This window comes from Rhipicephalus sanguineus, chromosome 2, assembly GCF_013339695.2.
Source record: "Rhipicephalus sanguineus isolate Rsan-2018 chromosome 2, BIME_Rsan_1.4, whole genome shotgun sequence".
In the NCBI taxonomy this organism is placed as follows: domain Eukaryota; kingdom Metazoa; phylum Arthropoda; class Arachnida; order Ixodida; family Ixodidae; genus Rhipicephalus; species Rhipicephalus sanguineus.
Window position 1 is genome coordinate 157,082,180 of NC_051177.1, and position 13,642 is coordinate 157,095,821.

Below are 13,642 nucleotides of genomic sequence, written 5' to 3' on the forward strand. Positions count from 1 at the left end.
ATCCTACGAGCCGTGAAAGTGAGATTTGTTCTGGACCCCAGTTCGCCGTCCTGGCCTCTGAGAGCGGCTGTTACAGCGGTACTTCGGGCTGTAAATTTCTTCGACGTATCACTGATATTAACAGTGAGACTTTAGAGGCGTCAATAGCATTCACCAGAAGTTGTGCACGTGGATCGGATGAAGCCCTCTTTGCCCAAATGAGCTGGTGGGTTGCCATTGAGTACAAACTTAGCTGCCGTGACATTGGAACGATGGTTTCTGGGAAAGGAGGTTGATGCCATGACTAATAGCCGACAGGCCGGCAGAGGACAACGCAGTCAGCAGCATTGGCAGCAGTCACCGGCCCTCCGAGGAAGACGACATTGGAGCGCCTGCTCATGTCGTCTCTGAATACGAACATGTCTTTCCTTGTCGCACCGTGGTCCTCTATCTTGTTCTTTCCGCGTTACGACAATATTAACAGCGAAGCTGTTGATTCTCGCCGTACTTTGTCTGTCGGAAACAAAAATGACCACCATCACGAAGCGGCACGTGCTCTCTTCGTCCTCTTCTTCGTCGTCGTCGCCCACTTCATGTTCTCCTTCGCTCCCAGAAGACGTGCGAAGATTTCTCCGGCGCTGGATACAATTATCTGTTGGGCAGGAAAAGAAATGCGGAGAAAGAGAAAGAAGAAAGAGAAAGAGAGAAAGGAAAAGCGAAAAATTCTTGGGGACAAAATGCTTGGAGAGGCGGGATTCGAACCCGCGTTCGCTCGATCCGAAGCGAACATCTTAATCACTCGGCTATCCAGGCACGCTAGCACAGCATAACATAGCCTTGTGTAGTATAGTATAGCAACGGAGTTGGAAAGAGAAGTGAGATTGAGGATGCAAGACGCGAGGGGGGAGAGGAGGGAAAGAAAGTGAGAAGAGAGCAAAGCAAATCATAGAAAGAATGAGAAGAAAGAGAGAAATAGAAAGAGTGAAAGAAAGAGAGAACTTAGAAATAAGGAGGAAGCAGTCAAGAAAGCGAGAGAGAGAAAGAAAAAAGAAGAAATAGAAAGAAAGATAGAAAGCACAGCAAAGATAGGGACAAAGTGATGGTTACATAGAGCATAGTGAGAAAGCGAAGTGTGGTTGAGAAGGAGGGATATGAGGGTGAAGAGGAGGAAAAGGAGAACGGGAAATAGAAAACCATAGCATAGACAGAATGAGCAAGAGAGAAATAAAGAGAAAGAAATGTCAAAAATAGAAAGCAAGCAAGGAATAGAAAGAGATAGACAAATGGAAGAAATAGGAAGATGAATAGAAACAGCAACAAAGAGAAAAAATAGAGAGACATATTTTTTAGAAATAAAGAGACAAAAAAGACAGAAAGAGAGGAAGAAAGAACTACAGAGAAACAAAGGCTGCCCGGCTCCACATTTCCTTGAGGCTTGGCACCATTCGTGCAAAGCTGCCTTAATTTTTCCCTTTCCATGTTCTGTTTTTGCATCGGGACGATGTTGCTTGAGAGGGGATAGTGCCTCGTACGTTTCTTTTTTATGAAACCGGTTCGTTACACGTATAGCCACTGCCTTGCGCAAACCGCGCCCGAATGTCTAGGAACGTTCCATCTGATTTTAGGATATTCTGATAAACTTGAGCGCTCATCGTGAAGAGCATAGTTTATTCTGGAACTAACCCGGCCACAAACAATAAGGTTGGAAACCTTGATGCCACAGGTTTAAAATGGCGATGCGCTTTACTGTTGATTAGGTTATTCGACGGCTGACAACTGTTGTCGCCGCTATCAGTGTAGAGTCTGAAGTGCTCGTACATGAACTTTTCAGTTTCCGGGCACAAGCTCGCACAAATAAAGTGTTTCGTATTTCCCACTCTTGTCGGAGCTTTCTTCAGCGTCGCAACTGTCTGATAATATCAATTTTACACACGCTCAGTACGAAAGATTTTAGACCCTTTGACAGCCACGTGGAAATCATCCATAGTCACTGATCCTGCTTACGCATTTACAAATTTTACTTTGTCTTGGCGCTCTTTGGGCGTAACTGGCCCTCCCGCCAGTAAGCAACATAAGTCATCATCAGCTTCTTCGGCTCATTTACTTCATTAGAGCATTCCTCAATTCAAATATCTTGCTTTCTCCAACCTAGAACATGATTTTTTCGAGTGTTCATTTTTCTAACTTCGTTAATACTTTCCTCCTTCTCTGTGTTAGTCATCTTATCGCGCATTCCCAGTCAGCTTGATTTGCACAGTGACATTTTGGGCTAATGTGAAAGGGCCTTGCGCGCAACTTCTTCACATTTAGTTAGAACTTTCGTTGACTTTTTGAGAGACCTATCGTACCTCTGACTTCACATCTCCACTCATTCTTCTTTCTGTGCAGATGTGTTTACAGATGCTCAAGTGACACCGGCCGCAGTTTCAGATAGACCACCGTTTCGGGGCTCGTTAGGTCTCTTCCTATGAGTTTGAGTACATCGAACATGCGAGTGGCTTTGCTTTCTCTCCCCTGAATTCAGTACCTCATTCTCATCGCTTCGGCTAGTATCTGTGGGTGTATTATGGGCAATGTTGTCAACGAGTTGTTGCGGTCTCTGCCAAGTGTATAACGCTATGGCCTGCGCAGTGGGCAAAGGGAAGTTTCTTTCCCTGAGATGATTAAACAAGATAAGCGAACTGCAATGGGTACGAGTGCCCCATTTGCAAAATTACTCTGATAACGACGCGCTGCCACACTCTCAGACTTCCATCGATATGCTCACTTGAATGACATTCATTTTGGATGCACTATTTACAAGAGTGCGAAAAAAGGAACAGTTGGGGGCCATGTTGAACTGCCGCTCATGCGTACCTCTGGGTCTTGTTGAACTTTCACGATACCAACTCTCCGAAAGTCAAGACAGAGCAGTGATGAAAATCATTGACGAAGGCTCCTTAGAATCTTGGCCTGCTCTATTTCGTGTCGTTCTAAGGGTCGCATATGGCATCCGTCTCATAATGCCCAGAAATCCTAGCAGTGTCTTCTTAACATGCTCAGTTGCTCGAAATCCTAAGCGATGATTAAGATGCTGTAAAAGCGTGTTACATACTATGAAATCGTTTGGGATTGTCACGAGGTCGATCAAGAGCCTTACTACAGATATTGAGGAAAAACATGTCTTTCTATCTTGGCGCCACGGTGCTACAGTGTCTGCGGTGATCGGCTGCTGACTGGAATGTGGCGGGTTCCTTCCGTCCATAGGAGTCACATTGTCGGTCTAAGCGAAAATGCTAGGGGCCCGTCTACTTAGATAGATGTTCACGTGAAAAGAATCCCTGGTGGTCGAAATTCCTGCGGCCCACCACTCATAATGATGTCGTTGTTTTTGGCACGTAAAACCCCAGCAGTAATTTAACATTGTCTTCCTATTTCACAATTTCGTCACTTGGAAGCCTGCCCAGAAAATTTTTACCTTTTACAGAAGCAGAAGCACTCTCATCTTCTTTTCTGTATTTTTGCGTCTTCGAATACAGTCTAATCATGACCAGATCTCTGGGGATAGCAAAAAAGTAAGTTTCGCTGTAAGGGCCAAGCAATGAATGCGATAGCTGCAAAGTGGAATGTAGCTATCGCTACAAAGTGGAGGAACGGCATGCAGCTCGAAACTTTTCGCGCCAGTGCTTGTCTCGTCTATTCTTTATGGTCAATTTTGATTTGCGTTGAAGTTGTCTTCCTAAATGCTATGTACGAACTAGGCCCAACAAAAGTTTTACTGAAGTTCGAAACTTGCCGCGCGCTGCTCAAGCACAAAAGGCGTACGAACAGAACACACACACACGTTGAGGGCCAACTAGGAATTGTCACACTTGTTATTGCGTCAAAAGAACTGTCACTGACAACTGTCACAGTTAGCAGCTCACTTCTGTCGTAAACGCGGCCGCTGCAGTGAGCGAAGTTACCTTCTTGCGGTCTATAGCTTCAAGGCAAATTTTGCAGTGAAAGCATAAGACGTACAAACCTCCCCCACCCAGAGATAAGGGCGCGAGCGCGGGCGCGAGCGCGGGCGACGACACCCTGTATATCAAAGTACAAGTCGGAGGCGCATATTCCAAATCCGGCGAGCCATTTGAGACCTTTAGAATTGGGGTCTATGGATCTAGGGGACCTATCAAATTTGCGAGCCGCCATGGCATATGCGCAGAATCTAATTCACTTTTGGGCTCTTGACTCGCGTTGCCCCAATACACAAACATCGAAAACTAGCGTGGCTCGCCAGCGGGACGACGCAAATGCAGCGGAGGCAACGACGCAACGTGGCCCACATGTCGCATAATTTTCATTTCGCTCTCAAACGCTGCTGCTCCACCGAACAAAAGAGCAGCCCACCCAACGCAGCTACTAGCGGGGCGACGACCTTTAAAGCGCCCCCTTCGCGCCATCTCGCGGGTGATAGTGAACACGCTGAAGCACCTCCGAGCTCTGCCTACCGCAGGTGGTAAATGGTGTATATAATTCGCTCGCAGTTATGCCGAACAATGTATACTGAGTGGCGGAATTGCTTAAGGGAGTGCGCTGCGGAGCGGTAGTTCGCAGGTTCAAATCACCAAGCTACCGAGAGTGTCCACATAAATGCTATCGCAATAAACGTCAAACGTAGTGAATAGCAATATTAAGATATCATCTTGGCGTACCTGCTGTCACTTGCAATTTAGCGAGGTCAACAGCACTTACGAGTCGCTGCAACGACTCCGATTATTAGGAAACAACGGACACGCAATAAAACCAAGTTTACAATTTTCTGCGAGTGGAGGCTTTTGCAGCTGATTTATATTATTGAAAAATAGCTCTCAATATTGTGACAGTTTTAATTATTCATAATGCACAAGGAGCTTCAGTATTTGTTTCAAAGTTTAGCCATGTATAACGCTGGGCTTTAGGGTATACAACAGTCGATATTAGTGGTGCGCAGTGTACGAAAAAAATTTGAGTAAAAGAAAAAAAAAGACTATATGGCGACGCCTGTCTGACACTCCTATTTTTCTTTTTTGTATGCATTTCCGGCGCCAACATGAACATATTCGTGCAGAAATAAATGTTTCTTAGAAGACCTTCATCCAGCACTTAAAAACAGCGAACAGAATTGTTGCTGTAGCATTATTTATTTAACGATCTATTTTGTGTTCTCAAGAGCGCCTGTTAAACTTCAAACAATATATGTCACAGCGGTGGCTATTGCACATTTGGCGCACTTTACCTTTTATATATCTGTACAATAAAGCAAACTTGTATGTTCGTTGTAAAAAAGAACTTATGTGGCTCAATTTACCTCACGAAACACAGAGTCATACAGACGAGCATTGTGTTAAAGGCACATCCATCATTGACCACGAAAGCACGAATGCTCGACTGCTAAACACTAAATTTATTTTTTTCTTTCTCTAAGTGCAACTTGTGAGTTGTGTATTGCATCATGAGCATCTGGACTAAGGAAAGCTGGCGGTATTTCAGCCGTCTAATGCTTTTATGCCTTTTTCCTTGTCGAGGTGACACTTGAGCCCACTTGCTCGCATTTGAACAGCACTCTTAAACAAATACGAGCTGTCAATGTGGAAAAGCTGTAAAATGTCATCCAATGCAAACCCGTGAGCGTGCCGCGACTTTATACAGAGGCGGAGCTGTTGCTTAAGTACACGCTCAACACCTACGTCATGAACCAAATACGAATAAATTAGACACTGCCAAGGTATACGTGGTAATTCACTGTTGACATATATGATGCAATGAGGTTACTTGATGTTTCGCGAACAGTTTTGGAACTTGGTGAGTGAATGTGTACGTAGAAAAGTAGTTGTTTCGTATATGGCAGCATTTCCTATCACTTTCACTATAGTTCTATTTTGTAAAATCTGCGCCGCTATTATCCACCATTATGCACCTTAAAGTCATGCGTTATGCATGGCTGAACTCTGAAACAAATAATGCAGCCATTTGCTTAACTAATTAGCCAGAAACGTTCCCATATTGAAAAAAAATATCCTTAATAACATATATCACCGGCAACATACTCTGCTCAAAGAACATCATGGAATTATTTCAAACGCGTAGTTCTTGTTGCCTAATCGATTAAGTTATTGCCGAGACTAGCAGTTGGTGATGACCTTACGAAATAATAACTCATAGCAGGCACATAAAATTCCTATTTTGGTATTGCGATTTACTCCGTTTCACTTGCTTAATATCTCAAACAACTTGCCACATTTTACACTCAGTGCCTCAAAACAACACTTGCTGTGAGCTGGGAAACTGTCAATGTTGTGTTATTACATAAACAAGGAGGCGTAAAAGACTTCAAGAATAAGATGTCTATAACCTTACATTCAGTGATACAAAAATATTTACGAAGGTAATTACAAACAACACAAGAGAAAAATTGAAATTCAACAATCCTATAAAACAAGCCGTTTTGGGGAAGTTTACTCTGCGATGGATCGCATTCATTGGATCAGTCAGGTGAGGGAGAAGTTTGCTGAATACGACAAACCCCCTAATTTCTTTATTATACACTAGCTTTCAAGGTATTCACCCTGATAAATAGGAACAGTCTTAAAAACACAATGTCGAAAAGGAGTACCTATCACATAGGGCGTCCTTAACCTAATTGTCGGATGTTTGCATTAGGTTATGTCTAGCAAAAAAAAAACGACATTCTCATCAATTTTCTTTCTTTCGTTAAAAGACGTGCCAGTACCTTAGCCTAAATAAAAAAAAACAACTCCACATCTGCCCTGCTTCTCCCGAAAAAATAAGCAATAAAATTACGATATCAATAGAAAAGTAATAGTAACGAAAGAAAGGCAGGGACGTTAACTAGTTTAAGAAAGCCCGTTAGCTACTCTACGCATGGGAACAGGGTGAGGGATATTTGACGATAGATAGCAAAAAGAGAGAGAGAAAGACAATCCATAACACAGCACACACGCAGTCAGTCACAGTCCGCCACTCTTGCGTGGTACGCGACATTACGATCACAGCCGTTTGTCGAAGTCCGTTTCTCTTAACCTCAGAAGTGTCTTCGTCGCCTCCAGCTGCGATGTCTTCGGTCGACTACATGTAAGAATAGTTTCAACAGATATTTGTCTATTGTCAAGGTGAGATAGAACGGACACATTAGCCGCCGACAAACCGAGCCCCTAAGGTGCTTCGTACCTAAAATTTGTGAGCTATTTTGGAAGCCCGTGGGTCGAAAGGCAGCCACAAAGAAAGAGCTATCGAGCCGAGCTGAGACGTCCACTGAATCATGCATCTCATACATTGAGTACGTGCTGGCTCTTTGACGTATTATCTACAGTGGCATGTCGAGTCGGACAAGGTTGGTCACGTGCTGCAGGGAATAGGAGACGACGCGTTGAACCTTTGAATGAGCCGTACTTGTGTGACAGACGACGAAATTATTCAGGAATGCCTGCGTTTTGAGCAGGCCGAAATCCCGCATATTCAGAAGTCAGTCACTCGGCTGCCAAACAACGCGGCGATGTCCTCATGCGAAGACCAAGCGAACTCTCGTGTGCAGTCGTCGCCGCCCTCAGAAGTAACACGAATTGTCCGTCGGGAAATCAAGGCTATTTCTGCTGCTCTAACCAACAACGACAACGGCGATTTTCACATGGCCACAGTTTCCCTGATCCAATCTAGTGAGTGGGAGGAACTCGGCAATTTGGACTACGCTGTCTGCACCGCTGATCGGACTGGGAAAATCGACCTTATCTCAAGGTCGTCGCCTCGGCCATGGTGGCCTCTAAATAAGACCTCATTGTCCGGAATTCTTACTAGTGGATTCTCCAACGCCTGCTTTCCACCAACATTCAACAAATAGATGACGCTCCCACTGCGGGAAACCTGAGCCTTTACGCACCTAAGATCGCGTGCGGCAGCTGCTCTTTTGGCCTGGCTTGTATTGTTCTGCGCACCTATACGTACCTGCCTCTGAGCACTGGCAGCATCGCAAACGTCATGACCTTCTACCGGCTGGCCTGCTTAAACATGTTGACGTTCCAGTGGTGTCATTCTTTTGCGTCGACCTTGACTTGCTAGGACCTCTCCCCATGTCCATCTCAAAAGAACGAGTGAATTGCTGTTGACGCAGACTATGCCACCAGATATGCCATCGCGCACCATGTCAAGTTGCTGTCCTACAGATGCTGCAGACTTTCTTCTCAATGACCTCATCCTTCGGCATAAGGCTTCGCTACAGCTTCTTACAGACCACGAACGCTCTTTGCTAACAAATGTTATCGACAAAATCCTTCGCAGCTGATCTGCGGAACATCGGCTTACGACAGCGTACCATCAACAGACTAGGAGTCCTACCTAGCGGCAACCGAAATCTTGCGGATATTCTCTCAAAGTACATCGCTGCTGATCCCCAGAACCAGAATGCCACTCTAACAGTTGTTACTTTTGGGTACAATTCGCTGCGGCATGACACAAATGGCTGTTCGCCGTTTTTTTCTCTCTTTTTTTGTATGACAGCCACCCTCCCTTGCCATTCGAAACGCTCCTTCCTTCAGATCCTTCAATACCAACCATCTATGCTCATGACATCGTTTCTCGAGCCCGAATAGCTTGCCAAATCGCTTAAAATAGGCTCTGTGGCGCCGCGAAGTTCACTACCCTGCCTAATCTCTAGTTCTACTCTGGACGCGGTATAGAAGCCAAGGCCTTTGCGAGAAGCTCCTCCATCACTACACAGGCTCCTATAGAGTTCTCCGAAAGGTAATAGACGTTGATTGCCTCATCATTCTCGTCCATCCGCACCCGCTTCTGCTTTCCAGTTACTGATGTCATCCATGTGTCGCGGCTAAAACCCTAATACACCGTCTGTTGTATTGAGGTCCCAAGCTCTTCATTGCGGGAAATTTGAAGTGTGACTCTACACTATGTACGCACAAAACTACAGCACAAAAAATGGAAAACAATAATAGTGTTGCTGAGATAATACCCATGCATATGCACGAACAAAGGCACGGCGGGTAGAAAGGCTCCTAGAAATTATGAACATTACAAAATGAATTACTTTGCATAACCTGTAGTTTTCTGTGGTGCCCTTGCGCCCGATTTTGTGTATCCATATCTTCCTTCAGCAGATACAGTTGTCACCGCGAAGAGGGGGGGAAAATGCATTTTTCATTCCTCCGCGCGGTGAGGAAACCAAAAACACAGGAGCCCGGAATACTACCGCGTAACTCTACAAAAATTAACTTCAAATACAAAATTCATTCGTCAACTCAATAGCCCTGGTACATAGGTACTCCTAGTTTGCAACAATAAGGTACCAGAGGCGAGGCGTGTGAGGTACTACTCTCCGCTTACTAAAATCGGCGAAGTGCGTGCTTGAAAACACAGAGATCCGCACCTCCCGCCGCGGGCGCCGCTTGACCCTTTCGGCGGGGTGCGAAGGCGAAAAGGTGACGTGTCGCCAACCGACCTATCACAGGAGAAGGCGACTGGATGGAAACATTTCGCAACTTTTGAAAGATACAGGGGTTTTACGCGCGTAGAGTGCACAGCTCCTCCACTGTTGTGGCGGCGCTTGCTCGTGCCGGCTGCACTTACGTCACGCGGGCGTCTGGCGCGGAGAGTGCGCTTGTTACTGTGTTCTGTGACGGCGCATGCATCTCGCCCTCGTCTGATTCCTCTTCTACTGCCATTTAGCTCGGTGCTCGCTTGCACGGGCGGGTTTCGACAGATCAGCATTTGCCTGGCCGGACACCATTGAAGTAATACATGTGTGCGCTTGCGCCCGCTTCGTTCGCCTACAGTGGACATGGACGTCTGGCAACAACTTGCTCCAAGCGGACTTTGTGCATTCAGACTGTCCATAAGTTTGCATAAAGAGACATCACGCTTAATATAAACTGCAGGTTCCACGCAGAGTTTTCGTCCCAGGAAGTTAACCTAGTGAGTGCCAGTAAGCCCTTTAAATGAGCTAAGGATACGTACAATTTTTGTATGTTTTACTTTCTTTTGCTTTTGCAATTCAGCAGTATGCTGAGCCGGTTGTTTATTGCTTTTTTTTTAATTTTCATTTCTAGTCCCCTCATGGGAGGCCTAGGCCCGGCCACTTAAACCTGCTGGTTCCCCTTAATAAAGTTTATTACTCCACTAGTTTGGAGGCGAATATTTCAGAGTAACGCAGCTGGCTCACGGCGCGTGATTTTGGCTCCTACGGTGAGGGCCAGGAAGGTACAGTGTTTAACGCAGGGAGGGGCGGCTGAGATGACCTATAGAAAGCCCAAGGTCCTGCAGATATTCTGTGCGAATCAAGCGAGCCCTCCCCTTTGGCGCCTCGTTACCCATCTAGCGCGTGTGCTGGCCCAGCGCAGCTCGAGCGCCGGGAACCACCGTTAATCGGCGACATGGCTTCCGTGGCTACGCCGCCAGACTTTTTTGCCTTGTGCAAACCATGCGCCAGTGTTCCCCGCACGGAGCCACGCGTCCAAACATGTCGGAACAATGTTCGCCACAGGTCACGCTGCATACCCCACTGCGCTTCACCTGCCGTCATTGGCTGCCAGTGACAAACCCCTCTCCCATGAGTTCGGTTCTGTCTGACGCTGGTTTGCTGCTTCATATGCTCTCAGGCCTGCACGAGAGGTTGAAGCGCTGCTCTGGCAGGCGTCTTCTCATCCGTGTGCTCGACGGCTGCCCTATGTGTCGTAGTGTGTCGTACCAAACCGACCGTACTGTCTTTGTTCGCTGCGGCAGTGGAGAACGTCTGGCACATTCTCGGTCACCTCGTAGGGTAAACTTTTCGCAAAGTCATCTCCACAATTTCTGGGCAAGGAAATTGAAATTAATGAAGTGTAGTGGGAGGCGCAGGTTGCCAGCTCATACCCGAAGGCGTAGTTGGCACTCTTTGGTCAAGTTCGGCGATGCCGCCGAAACCAGTGGAGTCCTAAAATTGGGCCACACCCATAATGTTCGACGCCCTATTTCTCTTTTTTCTTCATTAAACTGTCTTGTTCTTCATATATTTCAACGCTAGCTCTTGTCCGCATGTTCTAAAACCCAAAGAGAAGGCAATTCCTAAAGGAGATAGGGTACAGTTTAACATTTTTCCATTTTTTGCACCAGGCTAAATATTTGTGTTCTTTTATTTAGAAGTTATGCTTAGTAACGCCAGCCGTTGGGCTAGTTGGCAGGTATTCACGAAATGTTTTTTTTTAATATGCAAAATGGGACATTGACCAAAGTGCGCTTGTCAGTGGACTTTCTCTGGTCCGGGTTGTGTTCTACGCATGAAAATAACATTTCCTAGAAGTTAGGCACCACAGTGATTATCTCATATATAGTGTACACGCATTTCCAAGGGATATTTTTATGAATATGAGTAAGAGGGTAACTTATCAGGTTCAATAACCAGCTAAAACCCATAAAAAATAACCTAATAGCATTTTCTGATGGCCTAGTTGGTCCATGCTGATGAAACATTAGTGAGCGCAAGAAAGAAATTTGGGAAGGGCGAAGCATGTAGGGAAGGGTGTTTCAGATCCACGAACGTGAAACATGTGGAGGGGCAAAGCATGCAGTGTGCGGCGGTGTTTCCCACAGCAAAATCACTGCTAATGGGAAATGAGAGACAGAAGAGAGATTACTCATAGAGACCCGCAGTCCACTTTTTAGTTAACGTTCACGCTGTCAATCAATATTGTTGAACTACGCACAAGAGAAATCTCCCTACGACACTACATTGCAGGTCAAGATCCAGTGCCTATATATACGCGGTGGCCGGTGAACGGTTGTGCAGCGCAAGCAGTCGGTTTTTTTTTCATAAAGGAACTCGCTAGCAGGCGCTGCCTGCTTTGGTTTTCTCTCTCGCGGGTGAGGGCGCGTTCTCGTTCCTTGCGAGCTGGTATTTCACTGTTCATCGCAGAAAGACCGTTTCCATAGTGAACGCGTGCCGTTCGCTCTCTCTCGCCACACGGCGAGCGCTGAGGCTGTGGCGCCCTGACATGTCCTCAAGCAAATGGACCGTCCCGACAACAGACTACGATGCACGATGCGCACCGGCACGCCAAGAGCCTAAGGTACTCCGCCCCTAAAAAACGCAGCACGCAAGTAAGATACACAAGGGACAAGCGCTTGTCCCTTCCGTATATTCGTTGAATGTTGCTTTTTTTCTGGAGCTCAGTAACTGTTGATTAAAAAATTATTGATTATCCGATTCATCGCAGAAACGTACTGGAGTGTTCATTAACGGAGCACATCCGTAGCGGGCTTAGCGTTGTTGTATGCGTCGTAGTATGAGTAACATGTGTATACGTAGTTTAAACTTTGCGGCGTTACACGTGTTTTAACGTGATTTACTTACAAGGTAGAGCGTGAAGGCAGAACAAGCCTCACGTGTCCAAAATACATTCGCGCCTGCTCCGGGGCAGAGGCCGCTACCTACATGGTGTGCATCCTGGCTTGCATCTTTTCATTACATGATCAAAATGAAGAGAGAGGCCATCGTGGGCATTTACTGAACTAATACGGCTAAGTGGGGATGTTGGCGATGTAATATGCAATTAGTATAGAGGGTTCATAGTAGGCTTCTATGTGATTAAATTAGCCCTTTTTTCATCAAGGACAATGTAAGTCTTGAGAAAATATCGCATGGTCAACCAAACAATCGATGGCAGTAATGCGAGCAACGAAGGGATAAGTACGTCATACACGATTATCAACTTACTGGAAAACCTAGGAGTGGGATGCATAGGTCGCCAGCTCAGAACTGAAGGCGGAGATGACACTTTTAGGTCATATTCAGTATGGTAGCGAGAGCACATGGGGGTATGTGTGATAAAAGCAAGAAACTCGATTACCATCAGGGCATAGTTTGTGGTGAGGTTGCTCGCCTGTTAATGAACGGCACAGTTATACAACCGCCAATGTACATAACGACGCCTCAAATGGGAGTCTATTCAATTGGAACAGGCGTGTAGGTAACTATAATGATTAGCGTTCATGATAGATATTGTGTGTACAAAGGAAACAGAGGGGCGAAAACCCGGTAGTAGTTTGCGTAGCTGCGTTGTACGGATATGTGATGAACGGAGCGGGGCTATAAATATCTACCGGGTGTGATTCGGTGCAATGTGTCGTTACATGAGGAACAGTGCTAATAAATTTCTCAATAAAGTTGCTCTTTTACAGCCTGTATTCGGTTTCCGTGCACTGAACGAACAAAACCGAGCCGGGAGACGCAAAACGCGCTATCCGAGCACGCACATTAAACGACGCCATCACTGCGTTGATCTGATGACATGCCTTTTTAGTGGCGACAAGGCAGCAGAAGAACCGGATGGAAAAGGGGTCTCAGACGCTTTAAGAAAGCGGTACAAGCTATTGTAGTCACAGATTTGGCGAGAGAATCAGCGAAAAGAGGAATGTTGCTTTCTTGCCGGCGTTGCGCGTATGGACCGAGGCGACCAGATAGTTGTTTCAGCGATCAGAGCCCACATAGTGCTCATTGGTTGTCGGCGACGTCGAAAGGGCAGCCATAGGAGCACGGATAAGACCTGGTCGAAGGTCCAAGTCGTGAGCTTTTTCTCAGTAACGGATGATCGTCATCAGCAATCTTGTGCGTTCGACTTGCACAATCGACAGCGAAGGGCTGCGAGATGACTGGTAAGAG

General features: G+C 46.1%; 1 long non-coding RNA gene across 2 annotated transcripts in view; it reads left to right on the forward strand.

Moving 5' to 3' along the window:
* The first annotated feature begins 5,735 nt into the window (after window positions 1-5,735).
* Window positions 5,736-13,642, forward strand: part of LOC119383833 (uncharacterized) — a 41,475-nt gene continuing 33,568 nt past the window's right edge. Inside the window, exon 1 of one of the 2 annotated variants that reach the window (XR_005181755.2) lies at window positions 5,736-5,784. This is a non-coding gene — a long non-coding RNA (uncharacterized LOC119383833). Of the gene's footprint in view, window positions 5,785-11,815; window positions 12,051-13,642 lie in introns of those variants that run through there. The other variant, XR_007415171.1, reaches the window with a different exon arrangement.